General features: G+C 49.1%; 1 protein-coding gene across 2 annotated transcripts in view; it reads left to right on the top strand.

Annotated features, from left to right (window-relative positions):
• Nucleotides 1–7,500, top strand: part of LOC113821426 (uncharacterized) — a 29,799-nt gene that overhangs the window by 918 nt on the left and 21,381 nt on the right. The gene's annotated exons all lie outside the window — the stretch shown is intronic.

Here is a 7,500-nt window from a genome sequence, read left to right as displayed (position 1 = left end):
GGTGTGAATTACAAGTATAGAAAAGGTATGAATGAGGCTGGATATCTTCTGTCTCATTCATACATTTTCTACATTTGTCAACATGGATACGGTTCAGTTACAAGTATGCCAGGTTATGGATTGTTGGCAGTGGTTGTCAGAGTTTTTTTCCTAGGATGGGAGGTGTTGTCAGAGGTTGTCAGGTGTGAATTACAAGTATGTCAGGTTATGGAGTGTTGGCAGTGGTTGTCAGAGTTTTTTTCCTAGGATGGGAGGTGTTGTCAGAGGTTGTCAGGTGTGAATTACAGGTATGTCAGATTATTTAATTGTTGGCAGTGATTGTCAGAGTTTATTCCTAGGATGGGAGGTGTTGTCAGGGGTTGTCAGGTGTGAACAGCAGGTGAAGGTGACTGGTGTTCAGGTAAAATAGTGTTGTCAGGGATACATATGGTCTTCAGGATTTAGGAATTGGTGATAGTTCCGGGTGTTGTCAGTGCAGCAAACCAGGTTATAAGATGTTGTCAGTGGTGGGTAGGCATAGCATGTAGTGTTGGCATAGCATAAAGATGTTGGCAGATTTTGATATCAGGTACATGGTGGCAAAATTAATCCGCGCAACGAGTGGTGTCAGGGTGTTGTCAGTCAGGTGTTGCCATGGCCGCTTCGTTGGGAAATTAAAACTTTTTTTTTTTTTCGTTCTTCCCATCATCTGTTTTCTCTCACTACTCACGTTCGCCTTGACTTTCTCACCCCGTTTCCTTCACCTCCTCTTTCGTCATTTTAGTCGCACTTTCTCTTTATCTATCTATTTCTCTCTCTCTCTCTCTCTCTTTCTCTCGCTCTTTCTTTCTCTTTCTCTCTCTCTCTCTCTCTCTCTCTCTTTCTCTCTGTCTCTCTCTCTCTGTTTCTCTCTCTCTCTCTCTCCCTCCCTCCCTCCCTCCCTCCCTCCCTCCCTCCCTCTCTGTCTCTCGCTCTTCCCCCCCCCCCTCTCTCTCTCTCTCTCTCTCTCTCTCTCTCTCTCTCTCTCTCTCTCTCTCTCTCTCTCTCTCTCTCTCTCTCTCTCTCTCTCTCTCTACCAATCTATCCGTCTGCATATACCTCATTGTGTGAATTTTTTTCTCTATATGAAGAAAAAAAACATATGGTAAATTAAATATTAAACATTGTGTGAAAAATATTATTTGTTCAATTATAATAAATGTAATTAACAAATCAACATCATATATAAGTATTCAGGAGGCGGGGTCTATGTTTGTTTGTTTGTTTGTTTGTTTGTTTGTTTGTTTGACTCACTCCGATGACGTCATGTGAACGCTCCGGTGTATTTTGATTGTGTTGTTTATTTTTATTTTTTTTTATTTATTTATTTTTTTACGTGATTGTCCTTTTTTCGAGATACTTCCGGTTTGCTCTTGTTGCAGCACCTCACCCCCTCTCCCCCCCTTGCCCTTACTCCCTCCCTTCCCCCTCCCTCCTTGCCCTTACTCCCCTCTCTCTCCCCTTCCCCCCTTGGTCACACCCCTCCCTCCCCCTTCCCTCTTTGTCCATATCCCCCTCCCTCCCCTTCCCCCTTGCCCTTATACTCCCTCCCTTCCACCTTCCCTCCTTGGTCATACTCCCCCCTCCCCTTTCCCCTCCTTGGTCATATTCCCCCCTCCCCCTTCCCCCTCCTTGGTCGTACTCCCCTCTCTCTCCCTTCCCCCTCCTTGCCCATATCCCCTCCCTCCCCTCCCCTCCTTGGTCATACTCCCCTCTCTCTCCTTTCCCCCTCCTTGGTCGTACTCCCCTCTCTCTCCCTTCCCCCCCCTGCCCCTGCTCCCTCCCCCCCCCCCTCCCCCCCCTGCCCCTGCTCCCTCCCTCCCCCCTTCTCCCTTTCCCTCTTCCTCTCCCACCTGCCGTGTGCTCTGTGATGTAAACAATGTAAGGGTTTTGACCTGTTGCTCTGTTGTTTGTTTATGTGTGCGTGTGTGTTTGTGTACGTGTATGTGTGTGTGTTTGTGTCTCCCTTCCTCTCCCTGCTCCATTTTCTTCCCTCGCTCTCTCCCTTCCGCTATCCCTTACTTACTCTTTCCTTCTATCTCCCTATCCCACCTACTTCTTCTCTCCCTCTCTCATCCTCCCTTCCCCATTCTCCCTTCCCCGTCCCCCCAATCTTCGTTCCTCCCTCCCTCCGACTCTCCCTTCCTCCTTCCCTCCCACTCTCCCTCCTTCCCTCCCTCCCACTCTCCCTTCCTCCTTCCCTCCCACTCTCCCTTCCTGGTTCCCTCCCTCCCTCCCTTCCTTCCTTCCCTCCCTCCCTCTCTTCCTCCCTCCTTCCCTCCCACTCTCGCTCCTTCCCTCCCACTCTCCCTCCCTCCCTCCCTCCCTCTCTTCCTCCCTTCCTCCCCACTCTCCCTCCTCTCCCTTCCTTCCCTCCTTCCCACTCTCCCTTCCTCCCTCCCTTCCCTCCCCTCCCTCCCTCCCCTCCCTTCCTCCCTCCACCCCTCCACTCCTCCCTCCCTTCCTCCCTCCCTCCCCTCCACCCCTCCCTCCCCTCCCTCCCTCCCTCCCTCCCTCCCTCCCTCCCTCCCTTCCCTCTCCCACTCTCCCTTCCTCCTTCCCTCCTTCCCACTCTCCCTCCCTTCCCTCCCTTCCCTCCCTTCCCACTCTCCCTCCCTTCCCTCCCTCCCCTCCCTTCCCTCCCTCCCCTCCCTCCTTCAGCCAGACATCTACTATCGATCAGCGGTCGCCCTCGAAGGATCTAGGTCACGTGACTGTTCTGTCTGCATGTTTGATTGGCGTCCGGGTCAGTGACCTCTCCGACCTGTCTTGTTGCAGGTCATGTGTCTGGGAGTTTGTTTGTTTGTTTGTTTGAGTGTGTGTTTATCGCGAACCAATCCTTCCCTTTTTCCTCGCTCTCTCTGTCTGTCTGCCTTTCTCTCGCTCTCTCGTTCGCTCTCTCTCTTTCTTTTTTTCTTTCTCTCTCTCTCTCTCACACTCTCTCTCTCTCTCTCTCTCTCTCTCTCTCTCTCTCTCTCTCTCTCTCTCTCTCTCTCTCTCTCTCTCTCCCTCTCTCTCCCTCCCATCCTCCCTCCCACTCTCCCTCCCTCCCTCCCTCCCACCCACTCTCCTCCCTCCCTCCCTCCCTCCACACCCACTCTCCCTCCTCCCCACCCACTCCCTCCCTCCCTCCCCCTCTTCATCCCACCCACTCTCCCTCCTCCCCACCCACTCTCCCCCTCCCCTCCCTCCCCTTCCCCCCTCCCCTCCCTCCCTCCACACAAAACTCCAAAATTAATTCACTCAAACGTCCACACTGGACTGACGTTGTGAGAGTTTTCGTCCCGTGATCTCATGTGCACATATGAGGCCCGTGAATCATGTGGTGGATGGAGTGTGGATGAAGTGACCTTTGGCCGAGTGTGGGGGAAGGAAGGGTGGGAGGTGGGGAGGGGGGAGTTGGAGGAGTGGGGAGGGGGAGTGGGGAGGAGGGGGGAAGGGAGGGTGGGAGGTGGGGAGGGGAGGGAGGGGGAGATGGAGGAGTGGGGAAGGGGGAGGAGTGTGGGGAGTTGGAGGAGTGGGGAGGGAGTGTGGGGTGGGAGTTGGAGGAGTGGGGAGGGGAGTGGTGGGGAGGGGGAGTGTGGGGAGGGGTGGGAGGTGAGAGTGGTGGAGGTGGGGAGGGGGAGGGAGGTGGAGGAGTGGGGAGGGGGTGAGGGAGCTGGAGGAGTGGGGAGGGGGGTGGAGGTGGGGTGGGAGGGGTTTGGGAAAGTGTCTGGTGGGAGTGTGTGGGGGGGGTGGAATGTGGGGGAGTGTGAGGAAAGAGATGTGGTGGGAGTGTGGGGAGGGGCATGTGTGTGTGTGTGTGTGTGTGCGTCTGTGTGTGTGTGCGATGATCATAATCATCTTTCCCATTCCTAACTCCCCTCTCCTTACCCTCTCCTCCTTCTCCCTCCTTCCTTGCCTTCCCCTCTCTCTCTCCCTCCCCACCCCTCCCTCCTCCCCTTCTTCCTCCGCACCCTTTATCAGGTTTATTAATTTCTTCATTGGTTATCAGTATGCGGTTTGTTTACAGAGGGAGGGAAGGGCGAGAGAGAGAGAGAGAGAGAGAGAGAGAGAGAGAGAGAGAGAGAGAGAGAGAGAGAGAGAGAGAGAGAGAGAGAGACAGAGAAAGAAAAAAAGAAAAAGAATGAGGTGATAAGAAAAATAGAGAGAGGAAGAGAAAGAGAAAGAGAAATAGAGAGAGGAAAAGGGAAGAGAGAAGAAGAGAAGAAGAGAGGAAGGGTGAAGAGAGAAGGAGGAAAAAAGAGGAATGTACCCAAAAGTCGGTTCATTTTCCTTAACGTGTTCTGGCCATTTACCTCTTGACTTAGGAGAATGAGGTGGAATTGGGACGGAATGGAGGAGGAGAAGGAAAGGGAGAAAGGGGAAGAAAGAGAAGAAAAGGAGAAATTGAGGAACGGGGAAGAGAGAGAGAGAGAGAGAAGAGGAGGTAGGGGGAGAGAGGGAAGGAGAGAGAGAGAGAGAGAGAGAGAGAGAGAGAGAGAGAGAGAGAGAGAGAGAGAGAGAGAGAGAGAGAGAGAGAGAGAGAGAGAGAGAGAGAAAGAGTGAGAGAGAAGGAGGAGAGAGAGAGAGAGAGAGAGAGAGAAAGAGAAAGAGAAAGAGAGAGAGAGAGAGAGAGAGAGAGAGAGAGAGAGAGAGAGAGAGAGAGAGAGAGAGAGAGAGACAGAGAGAGAGAGAGAGAAAGAGTGAGAGAGAAGGAGTGAGAGAGACAGAGAGAGAGAGGAGGTAGGGGGAAAGAGGGAAGGAGAGAGAGAAGAAAAAAAGAAAAGCAATGGAAAGCGAGTGGATGAAAGAATGAAAATTAAAGAGATGTAAAAGAAGAAGAAAAGATTGTTTTATTCACTGTATCTTTTTTTTCTTTTTTTTATATAAATATTGATGATAGTTCTCTTAAAATATTCTCGTCATCTCTTCCTCTTCGTATCTCTCTCTCTCTCTCTCTCTCTCTCTCTCTCTCTCTCTCTCTCTCTCTCTCTCTCTCTCTCTCTCTCTCTCTCTCTCTCTATCTATCTACAAACCTACCTACCTACATATTTCCCTATACATCCGTCGCTCTCTCTCTCTATCTTCCATTCCCCCCCTTCCTTCCTCCCTCGCTATCTATCTATACATCTATCTGTCTCTCTCCTCCCCTCCCTCAACCCCCCCCCCCCCCCCCCCACCCCCCCCGTTGTCTGCTTTCCCGCCACCTGGGTCAAGCAGATCGCTCGTGCTCTAAATTCCACGGCTCGAGGTTCTATTCCCCCTCTTTCGCTCTCTGACTTTATGTGAGTGCGCATTCGGGGAGGGGGAGGGAGAGGGAGAGGGAGAGGATGAGGGGGAGAGAGAGAGAGAGAAAGATAATGGAGAGAGAGAGAGAGAATGGAGAGAGAGAGAGATAATGGGGAGAGAGAGAGAGAGAGAGAGAGAGAGAGAATGGGGAGAGAGAGAGAGAGAGAGAGAGAGAATGGAGAGAGAGAGCGAGATAATGGAGAGAGAGAGAGAGAGAGAAAGAGAGAGAGATAATGGAGAGAGAGAGAGAGAGAGAATGTCCATGTATGCGTAAAATTCTACCTGTCTATGTGCGTGTCCGCAGACGCGCATGCACCAGTAAGCATCGGTAAACCACCTACGCATTTTCTCCAACTCCCTAACGACAAAATGACCTTCAAACTAGCGTCAAATTAAGAAAGTATATGAAGCGTTCTGTGACCACGACGGAAATGGCGTCCGGGAGCGACCGCGGGGTTAGCCGAGCTCAGTCGACCGCCATTTTTATTCCTTCTCTCAATTGACGACCATTTGCACCCTTGCAGATGGTCGTCGGCGAAGGGGAAAAGGGTGTGCTTGTTGGTAGTGTGTGTGTCGTTGATTGTAGCAATGTATTTTTCCTTTTTTTGTTTTGTTTTGTCCCCGTGTCGTCTTTTGAAGGAAAAAAATAGGATGGTCTGGCGGTCTCTGGGGCGATGACGTCAGGTTTTACCGGGCTCTGCGATTCGTGTTTTTTTTTGTTTTTTGTTTTTCTTTTTTTTCTGTAAGTAATAAACCAGAAACGTGAGGATTGTATTGTCTGGTCTGTTAAAAAACAAGTCCTTGCTTGAATATGTCTTGACTTCATTTCACACACACACACAATCACATATATGTGTGTGTGTGTGTGTGTGTATGTGTATGTGTATGTGTGTGTTTGTGTGTGTGTGTGTTTGTGTGCGTGTGCGTGTGCGTGTGCGTGTGCGTGTGTGTATGTGTATTTGTGTGTGTATGTGTATATGTGTGTGTGTGTGTGTGTGCGTGTGTTTTGTCTGTAGAAGCAGCTTCTTTGAGTCAGTTCTATATATAAGAATGGATTCACCCAGATGAGACTTAACGGAATTTCTCGACTTGCAAAACAACTTGAACAGCAGATTAAGCGCTGCAAATGCTGCAAATGCTTTTCATGATTGCGCGCATGCTCTTGTACACGCACGCACAAACACGCACACATTCCCACACTCGAAATAAATGGAAAAGAAATAGTTTCTGTGAATCGATACTTGATCGCGGTCGAGACTTCCTGGTTGGTAATTTTTATTTATTTATTTATTTTTTTTGTCTGTTTGTTTGTGCGTGTGTGTGTGTGTCTTATTTTACGTCATCAATGTAAATTTGAGATAAATAAGTAACAACGACCAAGTCAATAATGCGAAATAAATTACGATAAAAAGGGTTTGTAAAGATGGATTACCTAAAGATGACTCAGCAGTTTTCACGTCACGCTCTGGTGAATGATAAAATGCCATTTTTTTTTTCTCTTAATATCTTGCTAAGTCATTTTTTTAACAAGTAATTAAGTGATTATTATGGTTCATTTTTATTGTTGTTTTTGCCTTCTGTTGCCATTATTTTCTTTGTAATTGCTATTGCTAGTATTGTCGCCGCTTTCAGTACTTATTAAAATTTCTTGTTTTTTTCGGTTTTGTTGTTATAAGCGATCTCTCTTCCGTTTTCACCTTTTTTTCCTCTTCGTCTTTCCCTCTTCCCCAGTTTATCTACCCTTATTTCCCTTTCTCCCTCTCTTAATTTTCGCTCCTTCCTTCTCTATCTTCCCATCTCCTTTTCTCCCTTCCTCTCTACTTCCCCCCACCTTCTATTTTCCCATTTTCCTTATTTTCTTTTTTTCCTTCTCCCTTCACTGTCTCTCCCATTTCTCCTGTTCTCTTATTCCCTCCTCATTTTCCCTTCTCCTCTCGTCTCCCTCTCCCCTTCTCTTCCCTCGACTGCCTGTGCCTACGCCCTCACGGGAATATAGGCCTATTCCCTTCCTTGTATACGAAACAGGAGACAATTATTTCGTTCACCCTAGTTGTACGAGTTAATAATGATGATGGGAATATTTTATTTCATAGTTTCCCCTTGGGTTCCGTTTTTTGTTGTGGTTTTCGCTCTCTCTCTCTATCGGTCTATTTATCTGTCTGTCTGTCTCTGTCTGTCTCTCTCTCTCTCTGTCTCTCTCTCTTTCTCTCT

This window comes from Penaeus vannamei, chromosome 41 (genome assembly GCF_042767895.1).
Source record: "Penaeus vannamei isolate JL-2024 chromosome 41, ASM4276789v1, whole genome shotgun sequence".
Lineage (NCBI taxonomy): Eukaryota > Metazoa > Arthropoda > Malacostraca > Decapoda > Penaeidae > Penaeus > Penaeus vannamei.
This window is presented reverse-complemented; position numbering and strand designations above follow the sequence as displayed.